The 13329-nt window shown below is 36.1% G+C and overlaps 2 long non-coding RNA genes across 3 annotated transcripts; both read left to right on the forward strand.

The window, feature by feature from the left end:
- The first annotated feature begins 5342 nt into the window (after positions 1-5342).
- On the forward strand, positions 5343-7522 carry LOC128290506 (uncharacterized). 2 transcript variants are annotated; one of them, XR_008280368.1, is made up of 2 exons: positions 5343-5529; positions 7374-7522. It is a non-coding gene; the product is annotated as an uncharacterized LOC128290506 (long non-coding RNA). The 2 variants fall into 2 exon arrangements; XR_008280369.1 differs by lacking the exon at positions 5343-5529 and adding an exon at positions 6483-6594.
- A 3563-nt stretch (positions 7523-11085) lies between these two features.
- Positions 11086-12944, forward strand: LOC128290507 (uncharacterized). The gene is made up of 2 exons (XR_008280370.1): positions 11086-11285; positions 12205-12944. It is a non-coding gene; the product is annotated as an uncharacterized LOC128290507 (long non-coding RNA).
- Positions 12945-13329: the final 385 nt, after the last annotated feature.

A 13329-nucleotide genomic window follows, 5' to 3' on the forward strand; every position in this document is an offset into this window, starting at 1 on the left:
TTGAATTTTCCGCTACGAAACTAAATAAGTCATCAAGTGATTTTACTGGAAGATAAGTGTTTCGAACATAAGATTTGACTAAAATATGTAAGAGTTTTTGCTATACTTATACTTACGAAACACACACTGAAAACAAAATTTTTCAAACTTGAGATTTCCTAAAACTTATATGAGCTTAGCTAAATTAAGATTTTAGATCACACGATTTTTAAGATGGATTTTAATTGTTTTTCAAACGAGTCGATGTAACTCCTCCAGATTTGGCCATAACATTTAGGCTGAGTTTGGGGTGTTACATAATATATGAGCTCATGTATCGGATGTGTACAACCCGAAGTTTGCGATATTATTTCTTGAAATAATTTGATTATGCACAATCTCTATAATATGCAATTTGTGCTAACGATGCTGGTGCATTATATCCCAAGCTTGATTTTCATAGTTTTAGCTAGGATAATATTAAGTTGTTTATGCCTATATATGTTATACTTAATGGTTAGAAAATTATGCCTCCATTTAATTGCTTAACCATTAATGTAATGCCCTGAATAATTTATTTTTGTTTCCGTAAATCCTAACATAAAATAAGAATCTGCTTCAATGGTTAAGTGATGTGGGTGTGTGTTTGTGGTCTTGGGTTCAAGTCCCATTTATGGAAAACTTTGTTATTTTTATCCTAGCCTTATCCCTGCTAGGTAAGCTTATGTGATATTCTTTGTAAACTCATATCAGAATGAGCTTACTGGTTCGAGTGGTAAAGAGTTAGTTTGTTGGAGGTCTTGTGTTTGAATCTTAGCGTGAGCATGAGTGATAATTTTTGTTTCGGTTGGCTGAGAGAGTTTGGATGGTCTTGAAATTCTGAGTTGGTTGGGTTGTTAGTGGATGCAGTAGGATTGTGTCCAATTAATCAATTTTATCTTTATCTTCTTTCTTTTTTCTCTCTTCCCAAATACCTTTTGACGTTTCTTCTCCAAATTCATTTTCCAAACATTTTCTTTTTTTATTTCGTCTTTCTTTGATTTTTGTTTACTATACTGTCGTTCAATCATTATGTTTTGGGTCTGTAATCCCTGCTCGAACTGTGGTAGGTAGGTATTCTTGAAGTTTTGTGCAATTAGGTATCATTTTCAGGTGTGTTAATATGGTGAATTCTTGTGTAGGTGTTAATTAAGGGGATCAAAATTCATCTTCTATCATGTATCGTGTTTGGGCTATCGTAACTGTTTCGGTAAGTGATTGAGCCTTTCGATTGAATTAAATTTTCAAGTATGTCGATAGGGGTTTTCATAGATTGGTGTTTCAATACTTGAAATTGATCGATTGAATGGTGTTTTTTTAGGTTGGAAGGGCTATGGATTGCTTACGCATAAAAAATGAACCAAGTGTGTACCCTAAACATGAAAAATCAAGGTTCAGTGAAAGCAGAAAAAGGGCATTGTCGACGCCACATGGGTGTATGCCCGGCCGTGTGACTGATGAATGTGTGGCCGTATGTTTGACACAGTCGTGTGACGGTGTGAGTGTGGCCGTATGGGCCACACAGGTTAGGCCAGGTTGGGCGTGTAGGTTTTGGGCTAAGCCACATGGGCAAGGCGAATTTGGGCGTGTGGGCCATACGTGCATGTGGGCCCAAAATTCTAAAATTTTCCCTAGGGTCACACGAGACATTCCAATTGACTGTAGGCCTATCGTATGGTCGGTAAGGGCTAATCAAACCCTTTTTATGTGATCTGGTATTCTGATAGTCTGATCCGAGTAGAAATTGATATGTATTTTTGATCGTACTGTTTAAATATGTATATTATCTGTATATAAGCATGTTAAGCATGTTAAATCTGTTAATTCTGTATCTGTATTATGTATCTGGGTTTGGGGTGGGATTTGTATGTGCGGGGGAAGTGATCTGTACAGCGACCTTACTCCTATATTTTGGTTACTTGACTGCATATTATTCTGTTATGTTTCGCATCAACACTATATGGTATGCAGAGATGGGTGGGTTTTTTTAACCCCACATGGTGTGATGGGATGGTCGGAGATGGTGTGTATAGGATGGAGGTAGGATTCTGTATATCTGTTCTATTTATCTGATTCTGATATTTGTATCTGTTATGGACTTAGGTCTGACTCTGTATTTGATTGTACATGAAATTTTGTGTATGTCCATGACTATTTCTTTTAGGTTACACACTGAGTTTACGAAGACTCACATCTACTGTCCGTTCTATTCAGGTAGTCCATAGACATAGGCGGGTCGGTGCGACTAAGGCTCAGCGGTGACCACTTGAGGAGAAACTATTTTCATTATTATAATTTAATGGTTTTATTGAAATTATGGTTTTCGTGAGAGTTTTGTAATTTTTGGACTCTCCAGACTTTTGGACTATTTGGTTTGGATACGTTATGATTTTTAAACTGCAACGATTTGACAAAATATCATTTTTACGCAAACAAATGGTTTTTGAAACGGTTTTTCATATGGCTTATAATTCTGGTTAACTAGCGTGGTTTTGATTTAAATGGTTTTTCAAACTTCCGCTGTGAAATTATTTGGTTAACCTTAAAAGGTAACTTGTAATGGTTAGTAATAAATATATAAATGAATATGTTTTATTAAACTTGGACAATTTATAGAAGTATCTTCGGTTTCAAAACCCTTCTTCGTGGCACTCCCGGATTCGACCATAACGTCTAGGTTGGGTTTGGGGTGTTACAATTAATATAAGAATAATTTTACAATAAGCATCTAATTTTATTTGTATCAAGCCAACATATAAGAAATATTTGTATCATGAGAATTGACTTTCATTTATAAGCCAATAGATTTCACCTAAAAATATTTGGATGTGCAATATCTATTTTATGTTCCACCATAATGCACTAAAATGAATCATCAAGTATGAAGTTGAGAAAAATTAGAATTTTCATTAGATGTTAAAAGTTGAAAGGAGATATATTTATAATTTTGAAAAAATATTGTTGATAGGTGTCAAAAGTAACATGTTTTATCCCCATTCTTAATGTGTTTTTAGGTGATTATTCGATGTTAATGGTGAATTTTATGCTCCTAATCCATTAAATTCAAGTTTTTATACTTAGGAAAGCATTTGGGAGCAAAACGAGTGAAAAACAAGTGACAATTGGAAAATCAAAAAATCGGAGCAAGTTATAGGAGCCACATGGGATGGACCCTTCCACTAGAGGTGAGTAAAATTCGCTTCGACTCAAAAAAATTGAAAAAAAATTCGAATTTCGAGTTAAACGAATTGAGTTAATCGAATTATTCGAGTCAACTCGAATTTTTTTTCGAATTTTGAGTTCGAATCGAGTTGAGTTTTCGAATTCGAATAACTCGAATAATTCGAATAATTCGAATATTAAACTATAATATTTTACATTTTTACCCCAAACTCTCAAACCTTTTTATTTTTCCCTCAAAACTTTTACTCCTTCTCACTTTTCCCCCAAAACTTTTACCCTCCTCCTATCCCAACCCCCCATCTATCCAAAATCCATTTCCCACCAAAATTTTACTCTCTCATTTACTTTTCCTCAAAATTTTACTCCTAAAAACCCTTAAAACTTTTTATTTTCCCCCTAAATTTTTACTCCCTCTTACTTTCTCCCCAAAACTTTTACTTCCTTCCCATCCCACCCCCCATCTTCCCCAAAACCATCCCCCTTATTTTTTTAATATTTTCCCTCCAAAATTTTACTCCCCCTATTTACTTTCCCTCAAACTTTTATTCTCCAAAAATTTTTATTTTCCCTCTAAACTTTTACTTCTCACTCTTTACTCCCAAATAAAAATCAAATTATCCAAAAAAATCTCTAATCATAAATAGTAATAATTTTATTTATATCTACTATTTAATTATTAAATTAAATTAAATTTCACATTTTATATTATTTATATTATTGAATTGTTTAGTCATATTGAATATTTATATTAAAATTGAATTATTAATGATGCCATAAAATATTCGTGTTAAAATTTTATATTGGTACCAATTTCATATTTTATCTTTAAAATAATTTTATTAAAAACCATATTTTTACATTTTATATATTTTTAATTCAAAAATACATAGTGACAAGAATATGAAGATAATTGAAACAACTAAGCAAGCAAATAAGCTAATCCGTATATAAAAGAATAGTAAATAAATTATGAGGTGATGAAAGGTAATAAAAAATTTGATTACGGTGGACAAATTTTATTACAATGGGTGACAGTGGTTACAAGGATCCAAAATTATTTTTTAAAATTTAACTCGAACAAATATATTCGATTCAATTCGAATCGAATTCCATCTCACTCGACTCGATTCCAGAAAATTTCAAATCAAGTTAGGATGATAAAATATGATTCGTCAACTCGATTAACTCGAAATTTTTTCATTTGATTCGATCGAACGCTCACCCCTACCTTCCACACAACCTAGAAAAACAATTGTGTGACCACACGGGCTGCCACAGGACCATCTGGCAGACCGTGTCGATTTCGCGTATTGCACTCCAAACAGTAGAAAAATGTGATTTTTAGGATTTTTCGGGCATTCTAAGACCTATATATGACAAAAATAAGAAGATAGGAGAGAGTCGTCATAGAATACTTAAGAAAACAACTGGAAAAACTCCATTGAAGTGGATTCTGAAATATATTTCCATCACGATTGAAGATTCCTTTTTGATTTCTTTGGAGATTATTATGAGTTTCTTTGTTTCTTGTGGTTATATTGTATTTTGGATGTTTATAGTTGTTAGAATGAACTAATTTGCAAAATAACTAAAGAGATGAACCCTAAAATGGATTCTGTCGTTTCATTTTTATTTTATGCAATTAGGACTTAGATCTTATTCTCAATTATGTGTGCTTAATTCTTAGTTTAATATTTCTAGACTATTAATTCATGTTTGATGTGCTTAAATCAGAAGAGAAATAAACCTTATTTAAGAGTAGATCTTGTAACGCCCCAATTTTCGGGAATTCTGTGAATGTTGACAAAATTTCATGCTTTGATTTTGTCATTTGTGAGTGAAATTATGAAATAGGACCTATGTGAAAATGTTTGAAAATGCTATAGGCTAAATTGAAGTGGCCAAATAAATAGGAGAACAAAATAGGAGGATTTGCATGATAAACCTCCCATTTTACATGAAATGGCCAACCATCATGTTGTTGTAGACAAAATGTACACTTGATATCCATAATTTATGGTACAAATTGATACAAATTGATAATAGGTTAGGTAAATGTTTCATGATAATAGGTTAGGTAAATGTTCCATGATAATAGGTTAGGTAAATGTTCCATGATAATGGGATAGGTAAATGTTTCATGATAAGAATTTCATGTCTTTTGTATTAAAGAATTAAATGGATGAAATATGAAGTTTTATTAAAAGAAAAAGGGGTGAAAAGAACAAAGTTTTGTCCATCTTTGTTCATCATAGCTGAAAGTTAGAGAAGAGAAAAGAGAGGAGAAAGCTCTTGAGTATTTGGTCATTAGGAAGAGGAAAATTGAAGGTAAGTTCTTGGTACCTTGCTTCTATTTTTAGGTTCATGAATTCTTCTTGATTCTACCTTAACTCTTGAAGTATATTTTGATTTTTAGTTGTGTTGTGAGCATTTAGTCATGAATTAAAATGAAGGAAATGGCTGTTGTTTCATGTTCTTTTGATGAAAAATGGAAGATAGGTGAAGTTGAGCCAAAAAAATGAACATGCATGTGCCTTAGATGTTAAAGGGAAAAATCAGCTAACATGTTGTGCTTTAAAATGATGAAATGGAGATTATACTTAAGTAAAAATCATAGATATGTGATGATTGATTGGTGATATACATGTTTAAATAACATGCATGCAAGATAGGTGTATGAAAGAGTGAATTAGTAATAAATCTGCTTGGAACAGCAGCAGTAACGTGACTTTGGAAACTCACCATAATTTGTGGGAGATGAATTAGAAGCTGAATAAATTATGTAATTAAAGCTTAATGAGTCTAGTTTCAAATGAAATAAACTAGAATATATTTTGAATTCTGTACAATGAGAAATTTGATTCGTAATGAAGAGTGGTCAGATTAGTCAAACAGTGAAACATGGGAAATTTTGAGAAAAATCTGGTATTTATTGGCTAAACCAAAAATTCTGAAAATTTTATGGATAGAAGATATATGAGTCTATTTTCAGAGAAAATTAACGGCACTTGATTTGGAGTTTCGTAGCTCCAGTTATAAATGATTTAGTGACTGTTGCTCAGGAAGACAGCTTGCAGTGAAATTATGATTATGTGGTAAACATTGACAAAAATTTGTTAATGAGTTGCTTATTAATTTCTTATAAGCTTACTATGATCTGTTGGTGTGGTTGACCTAATATTGTAAGGGGTTAATACGTAGTTCGTATTTGAATAGTTAGATTAACGTGTTAGTAATCCAATTGTAGGCGTTCGTGTGTGGATCTCACAAGATATCGTCGCAAAATGTGTGTAACTAACACCCTCTTTCTTAGTCCGGATCGGCAAAAGTCGAAAAGTCGAAATGCCGAAAATCGGTATTTTGTAGATTTGCGAGTGTGCGAATGCTCGTGAGGTAAATCGATTAATGTTTTTGGTAAGCTGCAAGATTTGGACTGCAAAGTGCATAATTTCTGTGCCCTCGATATTTTTGGGCTTAATGAGCCAAAATTGGAATGATGGGCCAATCGGCCCAATTCGTAAGAACCCTCGGTAGTGATTCAGTTAGTACGTGAAAAGTAGGAATATGCATGAAAAACCCTAAAAGCAGCTAAATTACTATAATACCCCTATGTATGGAAAATTACTGTTATACCCCTAGGTGCAAAATTACCAAATACCCCTAGGTTAAATTGATCTAAATTCATGTTTGATTGTTGTTATTTATCGCATGCCATGTTGTTATTATATGATGCATGGGATTGGGATATTGACGGAGGAAGTACTGAAAGTGGCTTGTCCACATCTTGGAGGCTTTGCCTCAATTTATTTGATAATCGAGCAAAGAATGCCGCAACTATGGAGTGTTGGGTGGGTGGGTTGAGCTATTCCCACATGGAGTGTATGGCTGGTACGGGTGGAGTGTAGTGGTTGGTGGGTTGAGTAGTCTCCCAAATGGGCTTGCATATGTTTACTGATGTTGTATGTATTTTGAAATGGGCCTATGGGCCATACTATTATCTGAATAAGGGGCTAAGGCCCAGTTTATTGTAATCTGAAAAGGGCTCTGGCCCAGTACCACTGTTACCTGAATGGGCTTAGGCCCAATGGGCTTGAGCTGACTTGGGCTTTGAATGGGTTTTCCTTACACACCGAGTTTCCCCAAACTCACCCCTTTTATTTTCATCCACGCAGGAAATCCCCAACCATAGTGGGCTTGGAGCTGTGAGGGAATTCGGAGTGGCCACCCGTTCTGAAAGTTTGATTTTCTTCTGGTGAACTGGACATCCTTTTAATTACGTTTGAGGTTTTGGGCTTTTAAATGTAATAAGGCCGCTTATTTATTTTTGATAGTTTTTAATATGTATTACTAAGATAGGTAATACTTATTTTAACTGTTGAAATTGGATAGCTTTAGGGCGCATTTTCAAAAACAACAGTTGATTTCAAAATAACACGACAACAAGCAAAGCTTTCGCAATGAAAGTATTTTCCAAAATTAATCACTTTTCCTAAAAATGACTTAATCAAATCGGTTTCTTAGAAATATCCATGACGTTAAGGTGTGGCAATGGCGTGATGCATGTCTAGGATTGGATCCGAAGGAGCTTGGTATTAGCAATCCGATGGACTCACCACCTCTTTTCGGTTTCCTACCGGTGCATGACTTCCATTCACTTTAACCTATAATGAAATTAATCTTTTGAACATCAAGTACGATTTTTGGACTTAGAATGGAAATTTTTTTTACGTTTTGATGTGGCATGCGGATCCTACCATAACTTCGGGCGGGTTTGGGGTGCTACATTTAGTGGTATCGAGCCTAGGTTACAACAACTCGGTGTGGAATGGGTTTACAAAAACAAAGATTTTCGAAAGCGAAAATTTTATAAAGAATGCGAAAACTCGATTTTCAAAATTTAGATCTTTAGAAGGTGGCATTCAATCTCCTACAAGTCTGTAAGTATTACTCGAACTTTTCGAATATTTTCCTGAATTATCTGTCATCTTCAAACCCTACTAGGACACTCTAGATAGGATGATACTTTGAAAGCATAGGAAAATCGATAAGAGATCGAATCGTAGCTAGACTTTGATTCTCGAAAACAAACTCGAACTCTTGTCGATTCATAAAACATCTGTAATAAACACTGGAATATTAATTGATGCATAAAAATTCGTAATCAAGATAATACGATATGAGTACAAGAGGCCGTGGACGGAGCCGAGGAAGTGCTCGAGCGAGATCTTCGTCTTCGAGACATATGTCGACGGTGGATGCACCGGTACCACCGGCAACAGAGGTAGAGTCTCATGACTGCGGTGCCGAGGATGATGCCCTATCACAGGTAATGCTTCGTGTTCTGAAAAGGGTTGCCGGAGCAAGTTCGGGCAACGAAATTCAGGGATCTATTTCTGAATGACTTCGGGACTAACGGAATGGAGATCTTTAAGGGCATGTCTGGTATAGCCCCGAATGTGGCGGAATATTGGTTGGAGGCCACAGAACGGATTATGGATGACTTGGACTACTCTGAGGAGATTGTGAGTGGGGTATCTGTACTAAGTCCCTTTGGATAACTCGGTTAGGGTAAACAAACTGTATAAGGATGTACCCTTAGAAACTCAAGGTAGGATTTTTCCTGGAGATCTGATGGAGTTACCATTCGGAGAGTTTGACCTCATTCTGGGAATGGATTGGCTTGTTAAGCATAAGGCGACTCTGGATTGTGCTGCTAAACGAATGGTGTTAAGAACTACAAAGGATGATGAGGTTATGGTGATAGGTGAGAGAAGGGATTATTTGTCCAATGTAGTGTCGGCATTAAGAGCCGAAAAGTGGATTCGGAAAGGTTGTGAGGCCTAATTGGTATTTGTAAGTTAGTCGGAAGAGGAGGGACTAACAGTAGATAAGGTTAGGACCGTAAAGGAGTTCCAAGATGTTTTTCTGGAGGAGCTTCCAGGATTGCCTCCGAATCGAGAAGTTGAGTTTGGAATAGACTTGTTGCCTGGAATGGCGCCTGTGTCCATCGCACCGTATAGGATGGCATCGAAGGAGTTAGTGGAGTTAAAGGCTCAAATTCAAGAGTTGTTGGATAGGGACTTCATTAGGCCAAGCGTGTCTCCATGGGGAGCACCGGTGCTATTCGTGAAAAAGAAGGATGGTACGATGCGGATGTGCATTGATTATCGCCAGTTGAACAAACTGACGATTAAGAATAAGTATCCACTGCTAAGGATTGACGATATATTCGACCAGCTTAGAGGAGCTTCTGTATTTTCCAAGATCGACCTTCGATCTGGATATCATCAGTTAAGGGTCAAGGAGGCAGATATCCAAAAGACGACATTCAGGACTCGGTATGGTCATTACGAGTTTCTGGTTATGCCATTTGGACTAACGAACGCTCCTGCAGCGTTTATGGATCTGATGAATCATGTGTTCTAACCATTTTTAGATCAATTCGTAGTCGTCTTTATTGACGATATCCTGGTATATTCTGAAACTAAAACAAAACATGATGAGCATCTCCGTATAGTGCAGTAAGTATTAAGGGAGAAGGAACTCTTTGTGAAGTTCAGCAAGTGTGAATTTTGGTTGAGGGAGGTAACTTTCTTAGGACATGTGGTCTCTGCTGAGGGGATTAAAGTGGACCCTCGGAAAATTGAAGCGATTTTGGAATGGAAGTCGCCTAGGTCAGTGTCAGAAATACGGAGTTTCCTAGGACTGGCAGGATACTACAGAAGGTTTGTAGAATGTTTTTCTGTGATGGCAGCACCTCTGATAAAACTCATAAGGAAAGGAGTACCATTTGTATAGACTGAGAAGCAGCAAGAAGCTTTTGAGAAGTGGAATAAAGTTCTGACTGAAGCACCTGTGTTAATTCAGCCAGAGTCTGGGAAGGATTTTACTGTGTACAGTGACGCATCACACGTGGGTTTGGGCTGCGTGTTAATGCAAGAGGGTAAGGTGGTTGCATATGCATCACGATAGCTTAAGCCTCATGAGGGAAACTATTTGACTCATGATTTAGAGTTGGCAGCAGTGATATTTGCACTTAAGATTTGGAGACATTACTTGTACGGAGAAAGGTGTATTATATACACTGACCATAAGAGTCTTAAGTATTTGTTGACTCAGAAGGAGCTGAACCTTAGGCAAAGGAGATGGATTGAGTTGCTTAAAGATTATGACTGTTCGATCGAGTATCACCCAAGCAATGCTAATGTGGTAGCCGATGCTCTAAGTCGTAGAGCTGTATCTGATCTGAGAGCAATGTTGCTCGTCTGAGTCTGTATGATGATGGAAGTCTGTTGGCTGAGTTGCAAGTGAGGCCAACCTGGTTGGATCAGATTAAGGAAAAACAGTTGAACGATAAGTCTTTGGTCGCTCGTTTTCAACAAGTTAAGGAAGGAAACTTCGAGTTTGGGAGCCGAAGAGACGATGCAACACAATACCCTCATCTGTTTGGATTAGGTAAATTTCGAGGACGAAATTTCTTTAAGGAGGGTAGAGTTGTAACGCCCCAATTTTCGGGAATTCTGTGAATGTTGACAAAATTTCATGCTTTGATTTTGTCATTTGTGAGTGAAATTATGAAATAGGACCTATGTGAAAATGTTTGAAAATGCTATAGGCTAAATTGAAGTGGCCAAATAAATAGGAGTGCAAAATAGGAGGATTTGCATGATAAACCTCCCCATTTTACATGAAGTGGCCAACCATCATGTTGTTGTAGACAAAATGTACACTTGATATCCATAATTTATGGTACAAATTGATACAAATTGATAATAGGTTAGGTAAATGTTTCATGATAATAGGTTAGGTAAATGTTCCATGATAATAGGTTAGGTAAATGTTCCATGATAATGGGATAGGTAAATGTTTCATGATAATAGGTTAGGTAAATGTTTCATGATAAGAATTTCATGTCTTTTGTATTAAAGAATTAAATGGATGAAATATGAAGTTTTATTAAAAGAAAAAGGGGTGAAAAGAACAAAGTTTTGTCCATCTTTGTTCATCATAGCTGAAAGTTAGAGAAGAGAAAAGAGAGGAGAAAGCTCTTGAGTATTTGGTCATTAGGAAGAGGAAAATTGACGGTAAGTTCTTGGTACCTTGCTTCTATTTTTAGGTTCATGAATTCTTCTTGATTCTACCTTAACTTTTGAAGTATATTTTGATTTTTAGTTGTGTTGTGAGCATTTAGTCATGAATTAAAATGAAGGAAATGGCTGTTGTTTCATGTTCTTTTGATGAAAAATGGAAGATAGGTGAAGTTGAGCCAAAAAAATGAACATGCATGTGCCTTAGATGTTAAAGGGAAAAATCAGCTAACATGTTGTGCTTTAAAATGATGAAATGGAGATTATACTTAAATAAAAATCATAGATATGTGATGATTGATTGGTGATATACATGTTTAAATAACATGCATGCAAGATAGGTGTATGAAAGAGTGAATTGGTAATAAATCTGCTTGGAACAGCAGCAGTAACGTGACTTTGGAAAATCACCATAAATTGTGGGAGATGAATTAGAAGCTGAATAAATTATGTAATTAAAGCTTAATGAGTCTAGTTTCAAATGAAATAAACTAGAATATATTTTGAATTCTGTACAATGAGAAATTTGATTCGTAATGAAGAGTGGTCAGATTAGTCAAACAGTGAAACATGGGAAACTTTGAGAAAAATCTGGTATTTATTGGCTAAACCAAAAATTCTGAAAATTTTATGGATAGAAGATATATGAGTCTATTTTCAGAGAAAATTAACGGCACTTGATTTGGAGTTTCGTAGCTCCAGTTATAAATGATTTAGTGACTGTTGCTCAGGAAGACAGCTTGCAGTGAAATTATGATTATGTGGTAAACATTGACAAAAATTTGTTAATGAGTTGCTTATTAATTTCTTATAAGCTTACTATGATCTGTTGGTGTGGTTGACCTAATATTGTAAGGGGTTAATACGTAGTTCGTATTTGAATAGTTAGATTAACGTGTTAGTAATCCAATTGTAGGCAGTTCGTGTGTGGATCTCGTCAGCATATCGTCGCAAACAGGTGTGTAACTAACACCCTCTTTCTTAGTCTGGATCGGCAAAAGTCGAAAAGTCGAAATGCCGAAAATCGGTATTTTGTAGATTTGCGAGTGTGCGAATGCTCGTGAGGTAAATCGATTAATGTTTTTGGTAAGCTGCAAGATTTGGACTGCAAAGTGCATAATTTCTGTGCCCTCGATATTTTTGGGCTTAATGAGCCAAAATTGGAATGATGGGCCAACGGGCCCAATTCGGTAAGAACCCTCGGTAGTGATTCTGTTAGTACGTGAAAAGTAGGAATATGCATGAAAAACCCTAAAAGCAGCTAAATTACTATAATACCCCTATGTATGGAAAATTACTGTTATACCCCTAGGTGCAAAATTACCGAAATACCCCTAGGGTTAAATTGATCTAAATTCATGTTTGACTGTTGTTATTTACTGCATGCCATGTTGTTATTATATGATGCATGGGATTGGGATATTGACGGAGGAAGTACTGAAAGTGGCTTGTCCACATACTGGAGGCTTTGCCTCAATTTACTGTTAACTGAGCAGCAATGCTGCAACTGTGGAGTGTTGGGCTGGGTGGGTTGAGCTATTCCCCACATGGAGTGTATGGCTGGTACGGGTGGAGTGTAGTGGTTGGTGGGTTGAGTAGTCTCCCCAAATGGGCTTGCATATGTTTACTGATGTTGTATGTATTTTGAAATGGGCCTATGGGCCATACTGTTATCTGAATAAGGGGCTAAGGCCCGCTTTATTGTAATCTGAAAGGGCTCGGCCCAAGTACCACTGCATTACTGAATGGGCTTAGGCCCAATGGGCTTGAGCTGACTTGGGCTTTGAATGGGTTTTCCTTACACACTGAGTTTCCCAAACTCACCCCTTTTATTTTCATCCACGCAGAAATCCCCAACCATAGTGGGCTTGGAGTGTGAGGGAATTTGAGTGGCCACCCGCTTCGAAAGTTTGATTTTCTTCGGTGAACTGGACATCCTTTTAATTACGTTTGAGGTTTTGGGCTTTTAAATGTAATAAGGCCGCTTATTTATTTTTGATAGTTTTTAATATGTATTACTAAGATAGGTAATACTTATTTT

The sequence above is a fragment of the Gossypium arboreum genome, chromosome 3, assembly GCF_025698485.1.
Source record: "Gossypium arboreum isolate Shixiya-1 chromosome 3, ASM2569848v2, whole genome shotgun sequence".
In the NCBI taxonomy this organism is placed as follows: domain Eukaryota; kingdom Viridiplantae; phylum Streptophyta; class Magnoliopsida; order Malvales; family Malvaceae; genus Gossypium; species Gossypium arboreum.